Below are 14,466 nucleotides of genomic sequence, written 5' to 3' on the forward strand. Positions count from 1 at the left end.
CCTCTCACGTACCCACACAGCTCTTCCTGTCATTCAGAAGGAGACTGATTCCCTGTGTACTCCCTTCAAGGTCTCTATTTTTTTCTCATTTACTTTATCTGCCTATTAAGAAAGAGATTTCCTCTCCTCTTTTCCTTCATAATTTTAATTCGTCATTCAGAATGCATGTTTTCTTCCTCAAGGAGGCCTTCTCTGACTGTGTTCCTCACATCCACCCCAGTTAGCCAGGTTCCTGTTAATATATTTGGGATAATATTCCATTCATCATCGTAACACTCATCTCATGGCTATGGTCATTTAAGGTCTAATTCTCTTGCTAAAATGGAAGATTTTGGAAATAGTAGGTAGAGATCTGATTTCTCTGCTATTGTATTCCTAGCCTTTATCTTAATGGCAAACATACAAAATATATATGGTGACATATATATTTATGGAATTGGTGGGTGAATGAATTTCCTGCCTGTCATTCTCATTTAAAAAGTGATTTGTATACTTACAGTCATTAGTCAATATGACTAGGCATTCAATATAGTTTTTCCTGTAATTGCTATAGAGGACAGGTTAATTACAGTACTCACTGGCTGAAAGCATTTCAACAACTTTTGCCCATGGGGAGCTATAATTTCACCTTAAGATATCATAAACCACTCAAAGATTTCATGTAGTTACCAGAACCTTGGGCTAAAATTATAATCCTGAAAACCTTCGCTGCCTGTTAATCCTTTGGTACATGACATAAAGCAAAATATATTCTGCAATTTTGGACTTCAGTTTGGCTCTCAGTAGATTGACTACTTGATTTCATATTTGACCTGCAAGATGTTCAGCTCCTTCAAAGTTAAGCCATCTAAAAACTTGTGGTAATTCACAAGTACTAGATGTGCATTGAGCAGTAATTAAGTGAGCATATTATGAATTTCTTATTCTGATAATTATTCTTCTCAAACTACACTCTCAAAATGCTGAGCAAAGCTTTGAGAGCTGTGAGCATTCCTATCATTGTATGCTTAATATGTTTTTGAATGTAGTTTAATATGAGGCAGCACATTGTCTCCAAAATTATGATGGATCTGAAATTAAAACTTGGGTTTAAGTACCAGCTTGATCTTTGGAAAAATCACTTAACTCCTCTGAGCCTCAGTCTCCTCCAACAGCAAGTGCATTTTCTGCTTCACAAAGATGTAGGGAATGAATTGAGGTGATGAACTGAAAGTGTTTGGGAGGCAATGAAGGACTTTACAAATGATGTGTATCATAATTATTTGTCATATTAGTGAAACAAAATAGTCATTTTCTAAAAGGATGTAAAAATGAAAAGAAAATAATGGGATTAGGATAAAACTTGTATTTTCAGTATGTAACACTTTTTCCACTTACAGCATTCAATTGCACATGAGAGGCCCGTGTAAAAGTGTGCAGATGATAAAATTATGTGAATATGGGGGCAGCACCTTTCATTTCTTCAGAGAAGCTGGGAAGAGTGATTTGTGAACTGATTTACAAAATGTGAAGAGCAGAGTGAGAAATGGGTTAATAATGGTTCAACAAAGAAGCTGATAAAGCTGCTTGCTATCTCCACAGGGTAAAGAACAAGGGTAAAAAGACTTGCAAAAGGATTCTTTTCTGAAATTCTTTAGAGGATAGACTGATTTGTGCTGGTTTGGCACAGAGGTAGCATAGATCAGTTTAGCAGTGGGGTGGGAGAATTCTGGGTGAACAATGAAAAAGATAAATGTGTAGGTCCATTATCCAAGATGTCAACCAGCTGGGCTAAAATTGTAGCTGGCAAACAAGACTGAGTCAAAGCATCTCCCAGATGCTGGGAGAAGGCCAGAGCTAAGCAGGATCACAGTACGGAAGTCAATGGAACATTAAGCTTGTTAAGAGGAAATAGAACCAATTATTAGATGTAGTCCTAGAATGTCGCAGATTCAAGAGTAAAAGATAGGAGTGGGGCCAGTAGCAGTAGTGATCTGATGTTGGGTCATATGGAAACGGACCTGTAGCTTTGCTTCTCTGGTTGTATTGTGCAGAATACACCTAGGGATCTTGTTAAAACGCAGATTCTGGTTTAGTAGGTCTAGGGTAGAGCCTGAGATTGGGTCTGAGAGTCTACATTTCTAACAAGCTCCTGGAGATGCCAGAACTGCTTGTCTTTGAACCAAACTTCTGAAGAGAAAGGATCCAGATATAGCATCTTAAATTCTCCCTAAGATGGAACAGGATTGGTTCCTGAGCCTTGTTGGGGAAAGACAAGGAAAAGGTTGGTGCTTGAAAATGGGGGAGAAGCAGCTTCACCTATGGGTCGGTGCTTGAAAACAGGGGAGAAGCAGCCTCACCTATGAGGAGTAGAGAGTGACAGGGATTTGAATCTTGGCAGGAAGCTGTTCCAGCTGCCTTTTTTTTTCTGGTTTCTTCTTCTATAGATCTGATAATTTGTGTCTTCCCCTGAAATTCATCAAACTGCCCAGTGGTATATATTCCCCCTTGTTCTCTATGTAAGCAAAATCATATCATCTAAATTAGTAACTCATATAGAAAATTAACAGGAGTATCATCTCTTTCAGATAATGTTTGTCTTATGTTGAAATATAAGCAGTATATGTAGGGGCCTTCTGGAGAAAAATGTCTTAATTCCAAGAAATGACTGTTGGGGGTATTTCCAGAATATGTGGCAGGAATAAGATTTGAGATGCCTCTGACATCTTTATATTCTAGTGGTGAGCAACCCTTTTTCATGAGTGCCAATTCAGTAAAACAAAAAAGTTAGTATAATGGTTTTATATAGAATTTTTTTATAGATTTATATTTTGTGTAATCTACTTTTTAATTTGATAATTCACAACCTGCTCAATTTCTTTCCTTAATAGTAATACCATATTCCAATGAAGAAATGTACTTTGCTTTGTTTAACCCAGCTACTCTTGACAACTATAGATTATTTCTAGCCTTTCAATAGTGTAAACGGTATTTCAATGAACAGGGAAGGACTTAATGCTTTGAGCAAAATTTATGTGAGTTGAGCATTAGCAGTGCTGAAGGTAGAGTGGAGTAACAATGAAGAGATTTAACAGTGGGAACATTAATTGGCATCAGAGTTCATACTGAGACACTACAGCTTCATTTGGAGATGTCTAACTGCAGGGGACAAAGAAAAGGAAGGGAAGCTGCCATTTCACAGGGGGTGCTGGCAGGAGAGTGGGGCAGCATCTGAGACTGACAGCATGCCACAGTGGTGGTAAATGGAAGACACTATGCAGATAAGCAACTCCTCCTTCTTAGTTTATAAAGTATCCAGAGGATATATTCTTGCCACAGTACTTTCTTGGGAGAGGGAGTAGTGATGATAATGGTGGTAGGGGTGTAGAAGTGTTCCTCCCTGCATGTGTCTCTTTCGCTTCTTCATCCCAGACTGAATCCTGTACCATTTGTGCAAAGATTCAAATATCACATCCTTAGCAGCAGTCTCTGCCCTTCGATCATCTTTGTGGTGTGAGCAGCTTTTGCAGCCTAAGTCCAGAGGTGAGGAAAGGACTCGTTGGAATAAATCAGGTCGGGGAGAACATTTTTACTGCATATGTTAATGAAATACTGAGTAGGAATAATTTATCATCAGTTATTGCTGGGTATGAATCCTGCCTTTACCTTTTATTAGCTCTATGGCTTTGGACAACTCATCTACCTTCTTTTAGCCCAATTTCCTCATCTGTATGGATGTAGTAAAGTTTAAGTGAGGAAAATTCAATTTAAAGCAGATAGCATAGTCCCTAGACTATAGCAGGTATATAATACATGTTAATATTATTATTTGTTGACATTGACATTTTTATTTTCTGTTCCTGGAATTATATCTATGGTCTTACCATGAAGTGAAATAAGTCATTTATCACCTTTAGGTTGATAGTTAATAATCATTTAAAACACAAACCATAGGAGATAAATATATACCCATATTCACTTACATTCTTATTTGCCAATTGATTTACCTCCATTAATTATACGCCTTCAGATCATGCACAGAAAAAAATCTAGTTGAAATATAATTTAAGGAAACATTGATAGGTTTTGTTTGGTTGGTATTGTTAAAATTTTCTGTTTTTTTGGCATTTTTTAGGCAGCAGCTTTCTGATAAAATATCAAACTCACTTCTTGAGCTTGAAAAATATTAATGGATTCTGACAAAATATTCTGAAAGTAAGCTATGAATAACATCATATGTTTTATATACATGTTATTTGCATATCTATTTATCATCTATCTGTCTGTCTGTCTATCCGTGCAGTTGGCTGGAGTAGGCTTGTATTCAGTTGCAATTGAGAAAATTGAGTCCTAACTGGCTAAATTTCCCATATTGAGTTCACAACAGACCTGAACTATGTTAAGATTCTTGGCTTGCCACTGTATACACCAGTGGTTGAATCACACTAGCTTCTGATCTAATTAGTGATCAAAATATCAAGCTGAGGCTAAATCATAAAAATTCAACACTCAACTTTAACTTATTTACCCTGTGCCTCTGGAACTAAAGTACGTATATTTTAGACACAAAAGGAGCCCTCTTGGGGGACTGCCTGCAACTTCTTCGCACACAGATAAATATTTATTGAGCATGAAAATGAGGTTCTTCACAGAGCAAATCATCATTAACTTAGTTCTCTCTATTCCAAATGTGAGTCCATTTAACCTACATGAACTTTTAAAATAATACTAATGTGTCTATGTGAACACACAATTAATAGACATGTATGCTGATAAATGTTTATATTTACCCAAGATACATATGTACATAAATACACACATAAATGTTTGTAGATATTCTATGACATATTCATTGGCATAGAAAGTATGTATCTATGTATTTATTTATACATAGAAAGTATCTATGTATTGGTATAGCAAATATCTTAATACTTGCTAAGAAGGTTAATAATGTAAACAAGGGTATAAGTCAATTTTCCCTTAATTTAAGAGAAAGGTTGGCAAAAATTTGACCTGTTCTCTGCTTGTATTAAAATAAAGGAAATGACCTTAGACATTCATTAAGGCAAACTCAACAGGGTATCTAATTGAAAACACTTTGCTGTATTTAATATGAATTACTGTATCTATTTAAAAGTAATACAACTGCAGTTATTTTAAAAGTTCCGCAAAGATGCCACCTCAAAATTATTTTAGAAGTAGGTAAGAAAATAAATAAATAAATAAATAAATAAATAAATAAGTTACATGTATATTTGTTCAGTTTTTGACTTATCAATCTGAATTAGCAAAGCCTTGATGATTTTCCTATAGTTCCTTGATTTGGATAACATTCAGGAAGGAAAAGAATATACCATTTTCCCTCCCCCAGTTTCCACTAATTGTCATGTAGTATGTGTCTGATCCATGTAAGACCTACTGAATGATTCTAATCCAACTCCATAATATACCACCAGGGATCCAGAACCACCCAGGCTGGGGCAGCATCATCTGTCTCGTGTTCCCTCACAGTGCCTTCCTACTCAAGGATCCTACATCTCTGAGACTTGGCTCCACTATGGGTATCATGGTCTTAGGTGTTATTTGCTTTAATGAAAGTAAATTATATACAGTGATATATGCAAAATACATACAATAATTATATACAATGTCCTGGCTCAAACACTCTGGGTCACCTTTGGGCATAATTTCAACTGCAAATGAGAGGTGCTCCTACCCTCTACCTCTATCCTACTCATCTCATGTTGGCTACCTCTGCTTCAATAGGTGTCACAATCAAGTCCATTTACTTACTCAGTAGTTATCTAAATTTGGAGTTGCCATTTGCTTAGGCCCTAGGAACATGGATGTGTAAGGAAGATTTAGTCTGTACTCTCATGGAGTTTATAGTCTAGTGGTAGATGGAATCAGAACTTCAGCTGGATATTTCACATCCATTAACTTCTTTAATCTTCTCACATGAGAAGACACAAGCCATGAGAAGGTAAGTAACTTGCAGAGCTTCGCAAAACTAATATGTAATGGAATCAGACATCAAACAGAGCTGTCCAATGCCAGATTGTCCTTTATATCATACTACATTGCCCCCAACAGGGGTTTTTCTCCTATTTGTTCCATAGCATCTAGTATGAGAATAATTTTGAAAGGTCACATCAAAAACATTGATTTCAAAGTAATCACGGCAGATCACTATACTCTTATTCCAATGAGGCTGCCATTTTTCATTCATTAATTGAACAACATTTACTGAATATTTACTGTTCACCCAGCACTCTGCTAGGTTCTGAGGATATAGCATTAAGCAAGATAAAGTGGGACGGTTAACAAACGGATCGCATGATAATTACAGATTGTGTTAAGTCCTAGGAAAGGAATAAACTAGGTAGAAATGAAAATTTGCTTCTGAAAGCCTCTGTGGACAATGTAAGTGTCTTTAAAATGTAAAAATTTTTGCTGTGGGAGTGCTACTCATTGAGGTACTTATCTCATTTGAGGCCGCAGACAGCAGCAGCACATGTGGAGCAAATATTGCTATTGTGATATTGTCACCACTATTGTCTCATGTCTGAATTATTCTCATTCTTACTTGGGTTATTAAGTATTTTCCCATTACATAAATAATACATGAATGTTGTAAAAAATATGAGGTAGAAATAATACAATAAATAAATATTTCCTTAATTATACTACCCAGATATCAGTGCTGCGATATTTTATATACATTGCATTATATGCATTGCATGGTATTTCCTTCCAGTCATGTCCTTTTATAGCATGTACATATGTATATTACAAAATTGAAAATGTAGTATGTGGTTTTGTATCCTGACTTTTCACTTAACATTACATTTTGATTTTTTGACACCTTAAAAGACTCTTCAATATCATTTCTTCTGGCTGCATTTTATAACATATGGAATATTATAATTCAGTAATTGTGCTACATATTGGATGCTTACATCGTTTCCAAGTTTTTGCTATTTTAAGTAAGGTTGCAGTGCATATTTGCAATAAGTTGTTGTCCACATACTATATTATTTCCTTTGGACAGATTCCTAGAAGTGAAAGTCAAGGGCGAAAGGGCATAAACCCTTTTAAAGCTCTTGATCCAAATGGCCAAAATGATTTATAAATCCAGCTTCCCAGTAGTAGTGTTTGCTGGCGTTCATCTTAATGTGCTTCCACTAAGGTTGAGAAATATCAATAAAAAATTTCTAATGTGATGGGCAAAAATATCTCATTTCTGTTTTAATTTAGTATTTCTTTAATTAGAAGTATGATTTAAATTTCTTTATTTATTGTTCCATTTATCTATTTCCTGAATTACTGTTACTATTCTTTATTTATTTGATTTTAACATTACTTATATATACCTTGCTATCTTCCCGAAAAGATTTAAGGCAGCTTAAAGTTTGCATAATATACAAGGTAGCAAAAATTAAAACAGAGTGAACTAAGAAAGAAAATACAAAGTCAGGAATGATGCTTAAAATGCATACCACATGACAATTAATCTGTTTTTAGTAGGCAAGAAATTTGTCTCCAAACTCCTCTCTATAAGTTAGCTCAGTAAGGGAATCTTGTCACTTACCATGTTCACCTTGACGATGAGGGCGGGAATGATTGTTCAAGATAAATATAATTATTGGTATTAAAATATGACAAGATTTTTACTATTGTTACTATTATTTTGTGCCCCTTAGGTGTCAGACACTATGCAAGGTGCTTTACTTGAATTATTTCATTTAATCTCTATAACTATCTAATGAAGGTGGGAGTACTATATTAACTTCATTTAAAACAGTGCTTGGCATGTGGGAAATGGTCAATGAATACTAGCTTTTCTTTTATTATTACCAATATTAAGCATTTCAATATCTAGAAAAGTAAATACCTTGAGCCTTTTTGAAAAGATTAATGTTAATATATTATATGTAAATATATTAATATATGTTTTTAAAATATTAATCAAAGAAACAATAAAGTCCTTTGGGATATTGATTGGAGTTGCTTCAAACCTATAAACTAATCAAGGAATTTTGACATCTTTACGTATTCAGTCTCCCAACTTGGTAATATGGTAGTTATTTTATCCCAACTATCTTTTATGTGCTGGTACATTAAGAAAACTTTTCTTTTAACTCAATTTTTATAGAGGACATTTCCATGATCTATCATGAACTTTTGTTGCTACAGTGAATAGGATATTTCTCCTATTATGTTTTTGATTTGGAAGTACATGGAGCCTGTAGGAAGTACAGCTCTTCCTACAATATGACATTCTTTGGATTTTTCTTCTGAGAAATGGTTTCTCTAGAATGGCTAGTGATCAAAACCTTCTATCTTGTTATTTGTCTAACTCTCATCCCATTTTCCTGGCTTTCCAATGTCATAGTTGATGACACAGTTGCACTCCCCTCTCTCTAGCCTTGGGGATTCTGCACATGCAGCTCCATCACTCTAAAGTGCTCTTCTCTAACATCCTCATCAACTTCCCTTTAACTCATTTATCTCATTCAGATCTTAGCCAGACCTTTCCCCATTCAGATCAGGTCGCCCTGCCAGGCTCCTAGATTATGCTGTATTTTACTTCTCAGTAATTTAGCATGGCTTAAATCAGTCATTGACTAATTTATGTGCTCCCTTGATTAATGTCTTTCTTTCCTACTAAATTCCATGTAGCAAGGACAGTGTTTATCTTGCCTACTCTTAAATTCCCAGGCACCTCGCATGGTGCTTGGGCTAGAAGTTGCTGTTATTGGATGAATTAAGAAAGAGTGAAGGAGTGGTTTGGTGTAATTCAGTTTCTTTACCTTCACCTCAAATTCCATTTTCAGTGTCTTGTTTGCCTTGGAGTTATGGCATCCTTCCCTTCTTCATGGCCAGCTTTTATTATATGAATTCATATGTTTTATTGGGCAGCCACTAGCTGTTATATGAAGATCAATAAAGGTGGTTTTTCTTATTGTGGAAAATGCTTCTTATTTCCTACTAGGGCTATGCCAATGTCCTTTGCTTTAATATTTTTGGTTAAAGTTTGTCCTTGCCCTCACAGCATGTCTATTTAATTTTTAATATTTACTTGAATGTTCACCAGGACAGTGTTTCTAAAACAGTACTCTCATTTGCCTGTACAACAATGACACTAGCTTCCTATTCCCTCTACAGAGCTGAATTTTTCCTTTTCCTTCTATTTTTTTTATTAGATACTTCTCAGGGCTAAAGAGGGAGAAGCTGGAAAAGAAGTACTAGAAAGTCCACTAAAATCAGCAAATAGCTACTTTTGAGTGCTCATGTATCCTTTCAGCTGGGCCAGTTCAACTCCATATGGGGAAGTGGAGCTTCATTTTCCAGTGAACTTTACGTTCTGTTATTTTCTCATCCCATCTTAGATGCCAGCAGAACAGATGCCAATGGCTGAAAGGTCCTATGAGTGCCCAGATTCACTCCTTAGACCACAGACCCAAAGAGAGACCTCACTGGATAAAAATACAGCTGCAATTTCTATCCACCTGTCAATCATCCCCAAATGCTAAAATGACATGATTTGGATGATGAGGTAGTAGATGCTTGCTTCCATCTGTCTACTTTATTTTCTGCATTCCCTATAATGAATAGTGCTATTTTACATTGAGGAAATATCCAAACAAGTTCTATTAAATGTATCACTCATAAATTCCCGCTTTCACGGACTCATGCTTCAAGAGCCCACCTACTCTGAAGCATGGAGTTTGCTTCCCAGATGAGTTGATAGGAGTCCATGAGAAGCAACATATATTACTTTTAGTGTAAAATAAATTTTTCTAGCAAAAAGAGTTAAGTGAGGATAGAATCATCTTCTTGAACCTCATTTGCACAGCAGGCCAGTTCCTCTCCCTTGGGGTTATCTGCAAGAGCAGCCAGCAGCAAGATTATTTTTTTCTTCCGACCCCCTATCAGGAAAAAAAAATTTCAACCTCCTGTGGCTGCTGCAACATGCAGTGAATCATAAATTTGTCTTTCTTGCATAGGCTTTTGCTTTTAATTTCATTTCTGATTCAAAGCAGTTGGTTAAAACCAATGAATCTCAGCCCTAAAATGGTGATAAAATATTCACCCTCTTAATTCTTAACAGTTTTATTAATTGTGTTAAATGTATAGCCAACATTGTAAACAATTATGATCAAGAAGAAAAATGGAGCTATTACATCCATTGTAAGTTATCTGCTATCAGGGTTACAGATACGTAGCCAGGACTCAACTTGCAGACAGATGGTGTATAAATACAGAGGATCACAAATCTTACCTTTTAAGTCAATAGGTTTTTCATCTGAACATATTTTCCCATAGAAATATTTCATAAGTGGTGTTTAGATTCCAAGACTAATACCAAAAATAAACCTAAATTTTAAACTAGAAATAGAAACTATTTACACAAAGGTAAGAAAACACTGTTATTATAATTTAAAATATTATATGCAACAGAAATGTAGGTTTAAGAAAATAGTAGCTAGAACTTTGGGGAGTTTAATTTTTAGATTTGGGGTGCCTAGATAGCCTCTAAGAGGTAAAAGCATCAATTCCTTGGTGCACATTTCTTAGTAAAATTCTTCTACTATTTTCGACGTTTTAGGGCACACAATTATAACAGAAAGACTTGGAGAAATTATCTCAAGATAACCAAAAAAGAGTTAAAAGAGGAAAGGAGGCAGGTGTTCGAGAGCATTAATGGGGAGGCACAGGAAGATTTTCCTGAGATGAATTAACTGAGTTCAGTTTTGTGTAGTGAAAACGGGATGGAAATGGCAACATGGTATAAGGGGAACCATCCTAATATCCAGCAGATAAAAGGATATGAAGAGAAATAAAGCAGATAGTAAGTCAGTGGTGGAAGTTTAGAGTGTGGCCATTACTCTATATAAAATGTCACCTCCCATTGAGATTGGGGGAATTTTCAGCTTACAGCAGAAAAACAAATGTCCCAAGAGGATCACAGAGATCTGTGACTTCTCCATAAGCACTACATTCTCCCTGATTAAAACTAAAATGCTATAAAAGTGAATTTGAAAAGTGAAAATGGAATTTTGAAAAATACTCAAAAAATTAAATCACATACACCTATTACTTTCAATGGCAAAAGCTGCAATTACTTTTGCACCAACTTAATGGTTTCATCAGACATTAAGACATACGCATGTGTGCCTGCATGCTAATTCTCATGGTTTGTTCTGGGCATGAATCTGGCTCTATTTTTTTCTGATAACCACTGACAAGAAGGTAGGCATAGCAGGTAGGATGATTCCCGTATTCACCTCGAAAAATTAACATTCAAACTATAGAGTGGTGTTTGGGGACCTGCATGAATTTATGAGTCACCTTTCCTCTTTATCTTTCACCTCATCTCTCCACAAATTCTATACACCGATGTCCTGGGACTTCTCATTCATGGTGCATTCCTTCAAACAGAAAGTTTTCTTCCCATCACCTTCTCCCCTGGGGATCTCATACTCCCTTGGGCTTTCATAAACAGTATTGCCTCCCTCTGCCAAGATTCTTACTAGCTTCAATCTCTCTCTTGAACTCTGGCTCTATGTTTCCAAATGTCTGTTGGATTTAACATAAATATTCAAAACCAGTTTAAAAACGCCATGTATGCTATAGAGCTGCAGGCCATTAACCTTAGCAAACTAACACAGGAAGGGCAAACCAAATACTGCATGTTCTTTCTTATAAGTGGGAGCTAAGTGATTAGAACTCACAGACACATAGAGGGGAACAACACACACTGGGGCCTACAGGAGGGTAGAGGGTGGGAGGAGGGAGAGGTTCAGGAAAAACAACTAACGGGTACTAGTCTTAATACCTGGGCAAGGAAATAATCTGTACGACAAACCCCCATGACAGAAGTTTACCTATGTAACAAACCTGCACATGTACCCCTAAACTTAAATGAAAAGTTTAAAAAGTGCCATGCATGAAACTGAACCGGCTGCCATATTTTCTAGTCCGGGAACTGTTGTTTCTCTGCTTCCTTGAATGTACCAGCATCTTCTCAGACACTCAGGCCTGCAGCTCTGAAGGTGTGACTCTTGGTTGCCTCTCCCAGCCAATTAATTGCCAAGTCCTGCTGATTGGCAATATTTCTCACATTCTTTCTTCAGTGACCAAATCTGTATCAGTGACCAAGCTATAATTTCAGCTCTGTTCATTTTCTTTCTCTTGTAATCTTGTTTACCTGCTGCTGAAGCAGCCATCCTAAATGGATACCACTATACTGTGCTATTCTATTGTTCAAAAATGGTCATGAATCTACATTGAAGTTCACTCTTCTTAGCCTGACATCAAAGATCCTCTGTTATCTCAATTAAGCTTACTTTTTCCAGACTTGGATCTTACTTCCTTTCTCTCCTTAACCTATGTTGGAGCTAAATTGGATTCCTCATATCTTGCCTGTGCTTTATACTTCATATTACTTATATACTATATACCCAGATACTTTATACCCATATACTTCATATTATACATATACTGTATACCCATATACTACCTTTATACTATATACCCATATACTTTATATTATAAGGAGCAGAATGAATTACTTGGAGGTAATACATTATATTATAAAATAGGTAATATATACCTATATAGTATAATATACCTATAAATTATACTTTATAATATACCTATAAAGTATATATAGGTAATATAAAGTATTACCTCCAAGCAATTCATTCTGCTCCTTCACTTAGGATGTCCATTTCTCCTCCCTGGACATACATTCTGAATTCTTACTATCCTTTAAGAATAGGCACAAATGTTACCTTATTAATTAAACTTTCTTCTATTGAGACGAGTTGAAGGTGATCATTCTTTCCTTGAACTTGGACAGTATTTCATCTGTTGCTAAACTCTGGCATATTTATAACCTTCTAAGTTGCTTCTCCTTTTGTTTATATATTTTCTTCCTCAATTGATTGAAGTCAAACAATTTGACTCATTTACCTCTGAATTGCTCTATATCATTTAGTATAAGAAATGGTATAGGCCTTCCTTAAGGAATTTGCATTAATAGGAGAGAAGAGCACTCATGTGTGTAACTACCATATAATAAGAGTACATTCTGAGTGACTGAGGGATGGAAATAATTTTTATCTTATATCTCCGTTTGAGAGTGAGGACATTCTGTAGTCCACATAATACGATGTATTTGGATGAAAACTAAAAAATTCTGCCACAGCAATTATTCCTCCTAAGTCCCGGGGTCAAGCGTTGCTTAGCTAAGGAATCTGGGTGTCTTTTTATGGAAAAAAGTGAACCTACAAAAGAGATATTTTAACATAGAAGCAACACTAGTACACACATATACATTTTTAGGAGACTTCGTGGAAATTCATTTATTATCTCAAATTGAAAATAGTTGAGATTTAGGTTTGTCCCATTTCATTAAGGACTCACTAGTTGTAATGCAAAGTTGACTTTGTCCAGTTCTGCTGGCTTTGTCTTGTAGAATGGGTTAGACTTATAAAAAAATTTCACCTCTTTATTCTGGTGGAGTCAGAGATGAAATGATTATTTCTTTTTGCTTAAAAATGATTTTACTGCTGCATATAGCTTGTCTTTATATTTTTAGTTTTTAATACTTTAGCATAATCACTGTTACAGCTTTTTCATGCATAGCATCCCTGGCTTAATTTTGGCTATCACTGGTTCTGATAAATGAAACTCTAGTTAGTATTGTGTTCATCTATTTACATAAGATAATGGCCTGCAATCTCCACAACAGGCATATATTTAGATTTTTTTTTTTTACTAGATCAGACTAAATACTTTTAATTTTGAGCTAATAATTTAGGAGTCGCTTTGTTGAGATTCTCACAAATAATCTAAGTTTCTAGTGAGGCTGAAAACCTTCAGAAGATTTACAGGACTCCTGGGGCGAAGAATAAACAAAGGCTGCTGATGCTAGTGCAGAATGTGAATGCAGAAGCATCACCAACTCCCTTTAGGGTGATGCGTTTATTTATGCTAATGATTTTATTTGTGTTTGCTGAATTCCAGCTCCTAACATAAAGCCATGAGTATTCATTGAGAAGTTACAAAATTTCTTGCCTAGTCAGTGAGGCATTGTTGGCTGAATCCTTTCATGAGGTTCATGTCACTTATCAGGAGGTTTGCAATAAAAGGGTCAAATTTCTTACATTCTTTTGGTTGCAAAACAGGACTTACATCCAATTGAAACCATCTATGAAAAACCTTTAAAGCTCCCACCAGCCCTCTGGGGCATTCTATCATTTAATAAAGATAGCTACAAATGTCCTACTTGTTGATGCTCTATGAAATTAATTTTAAACCTTTAATAGTAACATAGTAAATAGTTCAATACATTGAGACTTGGTCTGACAAGGGGCATTTGGAAAAGCATGTGAATGTTTTATAATTTGAAAGGCTCAGCTTAGCTCCAGTTGCTTTAAACATGGTATGTCCTGAGTATACCTGCTGAATTGAACT

The 14,466-nt window shown here is 35.6% G+C and overlaps 1 protein-coding gene across 1 annotated transcript in view; it reads right to left on the reverse strand.

The window, feature by feature from the left end:
* GRIN3A (glutamate ionotropic receptor NMDA type subunit 3A) overlaps positions 1–14,466 on the reverse strand; it is a 173,255-nt gene that overhangs the window by 91,354 nt on the left and 67,435 nt on the right. The gene's annotated exons all lie outside the window — the stretch shown is intronic.

Source organism: Chlorocebus sabaeus, chromosome 12, assembly GCF_047675955.1.
Source record: "Chlorocebus sabaeus isolate Y175 chromosome 12, mChlSab1.0.hap1, whole genome shotgun sequence".
NCBI classification, from domain to species: Eukaryota; Metazoa; Chordata; class Mammalia; order Primates; family Cercopithecidae; genus Chlorocebus; species Chlorocebus sabaeus.